The sequence below is a fragment of the Leucopleurus acutus genome (genome assembly GCF_964270905.1).
Source record: "Leucopleurus acutus genome assembly, chromosome: 11".
Taxonomy (NCBI): domain Eukaryota; kingdom Metazoa; phylum Chordata; class Mammalia; order Artiodactyla; family Delphinidae; genus Leucopleurus; species Leucopleurus acutus.
The window spans coordinates 1,416,335-1,428,748 of record NC_139152.1 but is presented as its reverse complement, the minus strand read 5'-3'; the positions used below and the strand labels follow the sequence as shown (position 1 = coordinate 1,428,748).

Sequence of the window (12,414 nt, the reverse complement as noted above, 5' to 3'; positions counted from 1 at the left end):
ATTCCTAATAATAGAATTATGGGCCAAAGGGTACACACATTTTTATTACTAGCTTTTTATTTTGAAGAAATTTCAAATATAAGTTGTAAGAATAGTGCAATAAACTCCCATCACCTAGATTCACCAACTATTAATATTTTGCTATATTTTATCACTTTCATATGTATATATGTATATATATATAAAATTGCATGAGTCAATAAATAGTTCAGTGTGTGTTTCATAAGACTAAGGGTGTATATCATCAAATTCAGGAAATTTAGTAAGGTCCATATTCAAATTTTGCCATATGTTCCATTAGTATTCCTCGTAGCAATATATTTTTTTCTGATCCAGGATCCAATCCAACATCACCTATTGTATTAATTACCTTGTCTTTTTAGTCTCCTTTAATACGGAATAGTTCCTCAGACTTTGTCTTTCCTGATACTGACATTTCTAAAGAGTACTAGTCATTTGAATTGGCCAGTTGTAGAAAGTCCCTCAATTGGGTTTCATCTGATAGTTTCCTCATAATTACATTCAGGTGCTGCATTACAGGAGAAGTACATGTGTGATATCGTGTCCTCAGTGCATTGCATGTCCTTTTAATGGGAATGGCACACCCATTTTTAAGGCTCTTAATACAAATGCCAAATTATTGTCCAGCTGTGCTAGTGGACACTGTTCTTTGTAGCGTATGACAAGTTGGTACACGTATTTGAGAAAAGTGGTGGTGTTGGATAAGGGAAGGGTTCAGCCACAAAACAGTAAACCTAACAGGGCGACAGAAATCCATGCACTTGATCGCAATTTGATCGGTAGTCTAATCAACTGAACCAGATGGTAGGCTTGTTTCTCTCATCTACCTAGTTTTTGCACTAATGATTTCATTCATCATCCCAGAAGACAGGCATATGCATGCCTCCAGCAAGCTAGGTCAGGATGAGGTGGTATTCACTCGTTTGGATTACAGTCCTTCCTCCCGTTTATTTATTTTTGGCTGCACCGTACAGCATGCAGAATTTCCCAGACCAGGGATCAAACCCATGCCCCCTGCAGTGGAAGCGTGGACTCTTAACCACTGGACCGCCAGGGAAGTCCTCCTCCTGTTTATTTTTACAATGTTCTGCAAATATCTGAGGCTGAAGACTGGGAGCCTCAATCTAATACATGTCTAATCACTTATGGAAACAATGTCTGGAAGAGATGTGATACTATCCAGAGATCAATGTGCTTCTGCTTCTTTGGAAAACAGTGCTGATTTTTATGATTTATCATTATTTTCAGACATTAAAAAATACAGCAAAGTACAAAGAATTCAAATGTCTATGTACCATGTACCACCACCCAGAGTTGACAATGAACATTTGTCACATCTGCCTTAGGACTTCATTTTTAAATAAAAGAGTGTTACAGGCACACTTAACATCGCCTTTTGTGCTGCTTCCCTCTCCCCCATGCCAGCGCTCTTACAACTGCTTTCTGCAGTATTCTGCTGACTCACCGAGGAACAGGCCAGGTGCTATCTGGTAAGAACGTGGTAAGCTTCACAGAGTGAAGCACAACTGAAAAAGTTATCATGAGCCCATGCAAAGATTAACTAGTTAGTAGTTTTCCAAATCCAATTTCCTCCTATACTAGCTTAGGTCTTGTGAAGAAGTTTTACTAAAACAGCTTTTCAGAGAAATTCCGAAAATCCCACTCCCAGATAAGCCTGTTGACTATGGCTTCACCAAAACTGCCGACCTAAATTCCTTTCAGGTTAGTTAAGAGAAGGTTTGCGTGCTCCTGGATTTACCTGCTCCCAAGCTAAGGCCTCAGTCTGTGGTTTATTTGGAAACTGAGTCACTAGAATAGATAAGGTAAGGCTTCAGTTTGTCTGCTGGGGAGTGCAGAAACTGGAGGTAGATGAAAAGCATGTCTTTGAATGTTGAGGAATTAATTTTTAAAAGAAAAGACAAATGGTGGCAGAAAGCAGTGGAAGTCTACCTTACGTGCTTTGCACTTTTTAGCCTTTTCCAACCAGTTTTCCGCACAGCAGAAAGTAATTTAAAACCTAGCTGGTCTCTAATCACTCCCTAATTTGTAACCCCTGGTGGCTCCTGTGTGCTCTGGAGGAGCTGGCCCTGCCCATTGACCTCATCACTCCTCCCTTTCTCACCAGCTCCAAGCTTTACTGGTTTGTTCTCTAGCTTTTTGCCTGAGATCTTTTCCTGCACTTGCCCCTTAGGTTGTTCTTCAGTCTTTAGGTCTCAACTTAAAATATCCCCTCCTTGGAGAGAGGTTTGCATCAACACCCTGTCACCTTAATCTTCTACTCTTGTCCCTTGTTTGTTTACTTCAGGACATGCCACAATTTTAAACTACTTTGTTTTTTTTCGTTTCATTTCTATGTTCTTATCTGGTTTTCCAACGAAAACGTCAGCTTCACAAGAGGGACGTCATGGTTTTTGCCGGCATCCAGCATACTGCCCGGTACATACATAGTAGGCATTCAATAACTGATGAATGAGAATGAGTGGAATCTAGAGTTTAGATTTTATTATCACATTAGGCTACAGTCTAGGTCTCTGTGTCACTCATAAGATCCGTCAGAAAAAAAAAACAAACCCCAAAACCCACGAACTGCTTGTGATTAAGTTTTGTAAAAGCATTATATATTTTACACCATTTGCTGAAGAGACTATCTCTTTCCTCATTGAATTGTCTCTGTTGAAAATCAGTGGACCATTCTGAAGTTTCTATTCTGTTCCATTGGCCCATATGCTATCCTTGTGGTATTTATTCAAAAAATTAAAAAAGGGGGAAAAAGCAAACCCTAAAACTGAAAGCAATCTGAAATTTACTTAACCATATATCAAATTGTCAACCTAACTACACAGAATTATTCCGTATGACTTTTTTTTTTTGGAATTTACATACAATGAACTGCATAGACCTACAAAGTACAATTAGATGAGTTCCGACACCTGTGTGATCGCCACAATAGACTAATTCCATCACCCTAGAGAGAAAGCTCTTTTCTAGTCAATCCCACACTCCCAGTCGACAGTGCTGATTTCTATAACCATTGATTAATTTTGCCTGTTCCTGAAATTCATATAAACCACACAGTAGGTACATTTTTATGTCTGGCTTCTTTGACTCAACGCTTTTGAGATTAATCCATATGGTCACATGTAACAACGGTCAGCTTCTCTTTTATTGCTAATTTCCATTGTATAATTCAAAAAGTCAACTTTTTAAAAATTAAGACTAGAAGACTGTTAAAAGATTTAACAACCAAATGCAATGCATGATCCTGGTTTAAATCAAAAACTATATGGAATCTAAAAAAAAAAGGTTTTGATGAACCCAGGGGCAGGACGGGAACAAAGACGCAGACATAGAGAATGGACTTGAGGACACGGCGAGCGGGAAGGGTAAGCTGGGACGACGTGAGAGAGTAACATTGACATATATACACTACCAAATGTAAAACAGATAGCTAGTGGGAAGCAGCTTCACAGCACTGGGAGATCAGCTCGGTGCTTTGTGACCACCTAGAGGGGAGGGATAGGGAGGGTGGGAGGGGGGAGACAAGAGGGAGGGGATATGGGGATATATGTATACGTATAGCTGATTCACTTTGTTATACAGCAGAAACTAACACACCATTGTGAAGCAATTATACTCCAATAAAGATGTTAAAAAAAACTATAAGAGCCATTACTTGGAGAATCGGGGGGATTTAATATGGCCTGGTTAATAGGTACTATTAGGGAACTATTGATAGTTTTCTTAGCTCAGTAAGTCTCTCCTTGGCAAATCTGTCCGATTTCACTATGAACAGCACCACCCGAGTTCTCAGTCACTCGGGCCCAAAGCCTCGGAGCTCCAACCTTCTTTCGGATTCCGCCACCCACCCTCATTATCAGTTCAGGTTTTTATCACTTCTTTTTTCACGGCTGTATTGAGATATTCACCTTTTGGAAATGTACAACGGAGTATAATTAAATGGCTTCAAGTGAGTGTATTCACAAAGCTGCGCAACCACCAGCACAATCACCCTGAGAACATCTTCGTCACCCCAGAAAGAACCCTTGACCCCACTAGCAGGCACTGCCCATCGGCCTTTTGTCCTCAGGCAGCCTTCAGCTCCTCCGCCCGACCATGTCAGGCGCCCGGACACAGTGGCTCCTCCAAGGCGCGGTGGAGACGCCGCCCCGCCTCCCAGCGGCAGCTGCAGATGCGTTCCTTCCTCGCTGCGCTACGGCGCCCCCGCTCCCCCGCCCGCTCCGTACCCTCAAGGCCCAGCCCCCCACCCGGCGCTGCGGCGCCGCAGCTCCCCGGACTCCACGCTCGGTCAGCCGGCTCGCCTACAGCTCCTCCGGCGAGCGTCGCCAGCCTCCGCACCCACGACGGTGGGCCCGTCCGAGTCCGCCTCTTTCCCAGCGGTCCCCGGCCGCCGCCGCCCGGAACCATAGAGCTGCTCCCCAAGAGGCGAGCAGGCCGGGAGAGAGCGGCTCTTCCGGCTCACACCTGCGCCAAGAGGCCTCCGGGACTCCGTGGTCCGGGCTTCCTCTTGGGAAGGCGGATCCGCCCTGGCGGCGCGCCCGGCTCCCCGCCCCGACGCCGGCGCTGACGGAAGCACGCCGGGTGACCTCACCCGCCAACATGGCGGCGGCGGTAGATTAGGACCGCGGGTCGGAGCCGCCGCCGCCACCGCCACCGCCACCGCCACCGCCGCCGTGGGATCCTGTGCGGAGCCGCCGCCGCCGCCGCGTTTTCACCTCTTCGGGGACACGGGCCTGGGCCAGGTGAGGGGAGCGGGGTTGCGGGCAGGCCTCGCCGGGCCCTTTCCCAGCTTCGCCCGAGGCGTCCCGAGGCCGACGCGGGAGATGGGGGGCAGTGAGAGGCTGAGGGCGCGAGGCCGTTCCGCTGCCCCTCAGACGCGTCCGGGCGCGGGTCGGCGGGCGTGGGCCTCGGGCGAGGGGTGCGTGCGCGGGGCTCGCGGCCTGGGTCCCCGCCAGCCGGCCGCGCCGCGGCTTCAACCCAAGGTTCCCGGTGCCCCTCCCGGCGGCTCCGACGCCGCTGTCATTGCTGTTGCTGTTATTTCACGTGTTCGTTTTTGCCACCCTTAGAGGCGGCACGGTTCGCGCTAGGTCGTTTCTTCCTTTGGTCTTTCTTCCACCATCCCAGGCCGACCCCGAGTGTCTCTCCTTCGTGCCGGGACTTTCCGAGATGGGGCTTCCCCGCTGGGAGCCGGGGCCTCGGGCCCGCTGTCTTGGGCCCTGGCCGCCGCCCTGCGGAGTCGGCCCGATGCCCGCACGAGCGCGCGGTTACCCGTGCAGCCAGCGCCCGGTTTCTGTACAAGTTCTTAACGAAACTGACGGTCTCCCCTCTCCCCTGTTTCTTTGCGACGTGGGGCAAAACAAGCAAGTCCTCCAGCGAAACTGTCAGTGCGATTTCCCCGGGAGGTTTGGTGTAAACCAGAATGCTGGTCTCTGCCCTGACTTGTGTGACCTTGGATGAGTTGCCACACCCTTCTAGTACCTTCTTGTCTTCAGTCTCCCAGAAAATTAAGCAAGTGTTCGTGTAGGTGGTGAACTGCTTATACCTCACGTACATCGCGGGATAAATAAATGTACACTGTAAATTGAAAATCTTTAAGCCACTATGGAATATTCTTCGTTTGATAATAGGCCGTTAGGGACTTTGAAAATTCTTTTACTCTGATTGGTCAAGTACCATTCTCAGTATTTTTTTTTTCCAAAGGATGGATTTTCTTACGGAGGACCGTACCCCAGTAATTGAGTTCGGTTGAGGGATACAGACGGTTGAGTCCAAGGCGTTTTGTAGAGAAAAGGTGCTCGTTAGCCCGTCAGTTAGTCAATATTTACTACATATCTTGCTCAGCTTTTAGGACAAGTGATTTGCAACAATAAGTATTGTTTTAAGAACATGTTTCTCTTATGAAACATTTTAGACATACAAAGCAGCAGTTGTTACCAATCACAGTACCACCATCCTGCTTTTTAATCATAGTTTTTTCAAACTTGATTTTGATGCATATCTTATTCCAAATAAGTGGTCACCAAGAGTTCTTTTTTGTTTTGGCCGCTCTGCGCAGCATGCGGGATCTTTGTTCCCGGACCAGGAATGGAACCGCCGCCCCCTGCCATGGAAGCACAGTCTTAACCACTGGACCGCCAGGGAATTCCCAAGAGTTCTTTTTTTTTTTTTTAACATATTTATTTATTTGTCTGTTTAAGGTGTGCCAAGTCTTAGTTGCGGCACGTGGACTTCTTAGTTGCAGCATGCATGCGGGATCTAGTTCCCCGACCAGGGATGGAACCAGGCACCCTGCAATGGGAGCACAGAGTCTTAACCACTGCGACACCAGGGAAGTCCCCCCCAAGAGTTTTTTTTTTTTTAATTAATTAATTTATGGCTGTATTGGGTCTTCGTTGCTGCATGCGGGCTTTCTCTAGTTGCGGCGAGCAGGGGCTACTCTTCGTTGGGGTGCGCGGGCTTCTCATTGCGGTGGCTTCTCTTGCGGAGCACGGGCTCTAGGCACGCGGGCTCAGTAGTTGTGGCTCGTGGGCTCTAGAGTGCAGGCTCAGTAGTTGTGGCTCACGGGCTTAGTTGCTCCGCGGCATGTGGGATCTTCCCGGACCAGGGCTCGAACCCGTGTCCCCTGCATTGGCAGGCGATTCTTAAGCACTGCGCCACCAGGGAAGCCCAAGAGTTCTTAATTAATATATGTTAACAGGGTTGAAGGAAGGGGGCTCTTTTCAGAGTTGCTGATTTTTTTTTTTAGTAGTGTTTTGTTGAGATACCATTAAGTTGTTCACATGTGTAGTCACAGAGTGTGCACCTATCACTGCAGTTTTCATTCCCGAAAGAAACCTTGTACTCATTAGCAGTCATCCTTTATTCCCACACTCCCCCACCTAGGCAGCCACTGTTTTACTTCTCTGTAGATCCCCCAGTTCTGGATATTTCATATGAACAGAATTATACAATATGTGGTCTTTTGTGACTGGCTTTTACCTCCATGTTGTAGCAGGTAGTGGCATTTCTTTCCTTTTTATGGCCACATAATGTTGCATTGTATGAATAGACTACGTTTTTAAAATTCATCAGTTGACGGGCAGTTACTTCCACTGTTTGGCTGTTAATACGTAATGCTGCTGTGACCATTCATGTGAACGTTTTTGCATAGACAATGTGTTTTCATTTCTCTGTGGCACATACGTAGGAGTGGAGCAGAGAAATTGACTTTCATGTTTCCCTTTTATGCGCGTTATCTACTCATATATGGGAAGCCTGACTATGTGTTTGTGGGGAGAGTGAGAGTGAGGCATTCCTCTTTAAGTACATTATGTTGGAGTGCCAGCTGCTGAGTGGAAACATTTTTGGACGGCCCTTAGCACAGGATTGAACTGGCGTCTTCAGCTAGGCACGTTCCAGTTGGAAAGGGACAGTAGACACTGAAATAGTTAGTGTCTGCTGAGTTTTCAAATGCTTAGTTGCATTTCTCAGTTGGACCCAGTGAAATTTTTACAGTTTCACAATTTTAATTAGGATTATGTAACTTTTCTTTTGCAGAAAGTCCTAGAATTGTATGATACCTAATAAAGTACAGATTGAAGAAATAAGTCATTGGACTTCATGCTACTTCGTGGAGCTTAAAAATTCTTTGCTAAAACCACCAGTGGGTCTGGAGACTGGGATCGGGGAATCAAAAACTTTGTCCGTGCTTAAAACTCCAGAGTTTTCATTTGTGACTGAATTATCTGTGGATTTTCACTTTTCTCTTTGTAAACTGGGATTGTATATCTACTCAACTCCACATTATTGCAGTATTTAACAATCTTATTACAGTTTTATTTTAGTGGGAGGAGATAGTCTAAATACAAAGCTTCTTGAAATAATTACATCATGTTAGATTGTAATATTTTTCTGCTGTGGTTCTATGGGGTTAAGAAATAGAATATAGGTATGATATTCTAAGTTAGTATTTCTGATGTGGGTGCTAGAAATTTGTTTTTTTGTTTTTTTTGCGGTATGCGGGCCTCTCACTGCCGTGGCCTCTCCCGTTGTAGAGCACAGGCTCCGGAGGCGCAGGCTCAGCGGCCATGGCTCCCGGGCCCAGCCGCTCCGCGGCATGTGGGATCCTCCCTGATCGGGGCACGAACCCGTGTCCCCTGCATCGGCAGGCGGACTCTCAACCACTGCGCCACCAGGGAAGCCCTAGAAATTTGTTTTTAATAGCCTCCAAGATGATTATGATCAGACAAGGTTGGGAAACAACTACAAAAAACTCATGTTGCTGCAGATTTGCTTTTCATAAGAATTTTTTTTTTTAACATCTTTATTGGGGTATAATTGCTTTACAATGGTGTGTTAGTTTCTGCTTTATAACAAAGTGAATCAGTTATACATATACATATGTTCCCATATCTCTTCCCTCTTGCGTCTCCCTCCCTCCCACCCTCCCTATCCCACCCCTTTTCATAAGAATTTAAAGTAGAATGTAATAGTTGCTGTATACCTTCTGGTTACCGTTCATAAAATGTGCCTAATTCCCACAGTACTATCTATTAACATCCTGGGATTTGCACTGGTACTCATAATAGAAATCTGGTTTTAAAAAAAGACGATTTATTGTAAGATTGTGGATATTACATTTGTTACTGAAGGATCATGGATGTTTCGGAGATGCCACCAAATGTATGTATAAACACAGGATTAAGTTACCCAGAGCTTCCTCAGGCTGTCCATCTGGCTGACAGCTACCTGTAACTTGAGAGAAGAGCAAATTAAAGGTGTAAGGCAGAGAAAGAAACAGCTGGGTAACACAACTGTATTCAGTAGGTTGTTAGAATTGTGTAAAAAGCAGGAGTTTTTATATTGAAGATCACTCTTGTATTTAATCACTTCTTGATACCAAGAACACTTATACCTAATTTGAATTCTATAGGGTTCTAGATAAAATTTAAAGAGTAAAAGTAGCTGTGTCTTTTTCTTCATTTAAAAGGAAGCTTGAGCTGTCTTAGGCATGAAATGTGCTCTGGTTGGTGAGTAAGTAGTGGGGTGGACCTGAGCCTGGTCCCCTGCTTCCAGGAAAGCTCTGGGTGGTGGTCTCAGATCATATTTACTTTTTCTTTAACCTGTCTTTTTCCTTTTTGCCCCCCTGTCCCGTTCTGAAAATTGACAAATTTGCTTCTTTTGGTATTGTGGGTGTCTGATATTTGGGAAATTGCCTTGTTTTTCTACCATTTTTTCCTGTTATCATTAGTGTTAGTGTTTCCACCTCTGTGTTCCTCTCACCCAGCACGTTGCCTGGCTTGCAGGAGATGTGTATTGAATGAATACAGTTAAGGCCTGAGAGTTCGGAGCGGAAGAGGATGTACTCAACCAAGTGGTTGCACTGTTAACTAGCTGTTAACGATTTGGGGCAAATAAATTGTCTATTCTTGTTTGTCCATCAATAAAGTTGAGACTGTTATCATTTCCTTCTGGTGTGCAGGATTACTGTGACAACACGTGGAAAAGTGCTTCAGAAATAGAGGTCTGGTGCAGAGGTGATTTATTTATGGTATCTTATAGAAATGCAAGAGCTCTTTGTGCAATATGCAGATTAGTCGCCACCGGGTATGCAGAGGGAGTGATGCCCTCTCTCCCCAGAATACCTTGCAGCAGTGCTGCAGAGTTCACACTTGGCATATTTTCAGTGCCTTTGAGAAATTGTAATTTAATACAAATGCACGAGACCTGTGATAGCATTTCTTTCTGTTCGTTTATTTTTAATTGAAGTATAGTTGATGTACAATGTTGTATGTTACAGTTGTACAACATAGTGATTCACAGTTTTTAAAGGTTATAGTTCATTTATAGCTATTATAAAATACTGGCTATACTCCCTGTGTTGTAGACACATAGTAGTGTTTCTGAGGTCTGCCTGCCCCATCACCTAAACACAGGCCTGAACGAGCTGCTTCGCTGCTATAAGCTGGCAGCTCAGGTGAAGTTAGAGGAGTTGGAAGGATGTTATATCCTGCGGGTCTGGTTTGTTTATGACTGGAACGTCAGAGACAAATTTGAAGCCTAAAGACCATGCAGTAAAGTTAAATGATGGAAGTATGTATGGTCAGCTTCTCCATTAGTGTGAGTCATTGAGAATGGTTGAGTGTCATGAAAGCAGTCACCAACTGTGTGGACGTATGGATAGTAACATGTGTACTAGAGCTGAGGACTTTATAGTGGAGAATTATGAAATCCATGATTAAAATGGCATTTATGGGGCTTCCCTGGTGGCTCAGTGGTTAACAATCCGCCTGCCAGTGCAGGGGACACGGGTTCGAGCCCTGGTCTGGGAAGATCCCACATGCCACGGAGCAACTAAGCCCACGTGCCACAACTACTGAAGCCTGTGCTCCGCAACAAGAGAAGCCACTGCAATGAAGAGTAGCCCCCGCTCGCCACAACTAGAGAAAACCAGTGTGCAGCAATGAAGACCCAACACGGCCAAAATAAATAAATAAATAAAATTTAAGGAAAAAAAGATGGTATTTATGGTTAGTTGATAGGGATTTGTAAGAAAATTTGAAGAGCACTAGGTTAAAAATCCAGTTTGGATACTTGGTAAACTGTGCTTTGTCTGTAGCATCTGGGTTGGTGTGTAACTAAAAGTGTCTTAAGAGATACGGATTTTTGATAAATACAAGAAATTTTTTTTAAATTTTGTTTTATTGAAATATAGTTGATTTACATGTTATGTAAATTTCTTTTTCTTTCTTTTTTTTTTTTTTGGCTGCGAGGCTTGTGGGATCTTAATTCCCCAACCCAGGGATTGAACCTGGGCCACGGCAGTGAAAGCGCCGAGTCCTAACCACTGGACCGCCAAGGAATTCCCAATGTTGTGTTAATTTCTGCTGTACAGCAAAGTGATTGTTATACGTATATATATACACACACACACATATACATTCTTTTTCGTATTCTTTTCCATTATGGTTTATCACAGGAAATTGTATGTAGTTCCCTGTGCTCTACGGTAGGACCTTGTTGTTTATCCATCCTTGATATTATAGTGTGCATCTCCTAACCCCAAGCTCCCAATCCATCCCTCCCCCACCTCCCTCACCCTTGGCAGCCACAAGTCTGTTTTCTATGTTTATGAGTCTGTTTCTGTTTGTAGATGGGTTCATTTGTGTCCTGTTTTTGATTCCACGTGTAAGTGATATATGGTATTTGTCTTTCTCTGTCTGACTTACTTCGCTTAGTATGATAATCTCTAGGTCCATCCATATTGCTGCAAATGGCATTATTGCCACCACATCTTCTTTATCCATTCATCTATCAGTGGACATTTAGGTTGTTTCCATGTCTTGGCTACTTTAAATAGTACGCAGCCAACATTGGGGTGCATGGATAAATACAGGAAATTTGATTATAACAAATTCTAGAACATCAATTTTTTTAAATATAAAATATATTTAAAATATATTTAAAATATAAAGCATTATTCAGAAGATGAGTACTTCTTTTTTCCTGTTACCAAAAAATTCTGAGACTTTTTATACGTTAAATTTTGTTACTGATTTGCTCTTTTCTCCTCTCTTTTGGAACTTAATCATTTATTCCTTGCTCTCTATTTATATCTCATTGGCTCCTCCACTGAATGTAAACGTGCTTAAGTCTCTTTCATTGTATATAAAACAAAACAAAATTAATGAACTCTCAGACCCTTTGTCTCTCTCCCCAGCCTCCATTCTTGTCTTCCCTTCAAACCATGAAAGAATAGACTAAAACCCATTTTCTCTACTGATTCACTTTACATTCACTCTTTTTTTTCTTTTCTGCTCATTTCTTCTTTTTTATTTTTAATTAATTTATATTTTATTTTTTGGCTGCATTGGGTCTTCGTTGCTGCACACGGGCTTTCTCTAGTTGTGGCGAGCGAGGGCTACTCTTTGTTTCCGTGCGTGGGCTTCTCATTGAGGTGGCTTCTCTTGTTGTGGAGCACGGGCTCTAGGCGCTTGGGCTCAGTAGTTGTGGCACGTGGGCTCAGTAGTTGTGGCTTGCGGGCTCTAGAACTCGGGCTCAGTAGTTGTGGTGCATGGGGGATCTTCCCAGACCAGGCTCGAACCCGTGTCCCCTGCATTGGCAAGCAGATTCTTAACCACTGCATCACCAGGGAAGTCCTCCATTTGCTCATCACGTCCCTGGCCTCTGCCGTTGCCCTGCCAGTCAGATTAGCCCATCCTGTCGGGGACATCATCTTGACGTTGCATTTTTTTTGGTGTGTTGTTTGTACTGCCTTCTTCCCGAAGCACCTCCCCCGACTCTGAGCACACCCTCCTGTCCCCTTTATGCCTTTCTGCCTGTCCACTGCAGACCTTAGCGGGCTCCTCTGCCAGCTTCTCATCTTTTTGGCCAGCC

General features: G+C 44.5%; 1 protein-coding gene across 1 annotated transcript in view; it reads left to right on the top strand.

Annotated features, from left to right (window-relative positions):
* The first annotated feature begins 4,714 nt into the window (after positions 1 to 4,714).
* BCL2L13 (BCL2 like 13) overlaps positions 4,715 to 12,414 on the top strand; it is a 65,676-nt gene continuing 57,976 nt past the window's right edge. The window contains exon 1 of the mRNA XM_082851132.1: positions 4,715 to 4,781. The gene's annotated coding sequence lies outside the window, so the exon portion shown is untranslated. The remainder of the gene's footprint in view (positions 4,782 to 12,414) is intronic.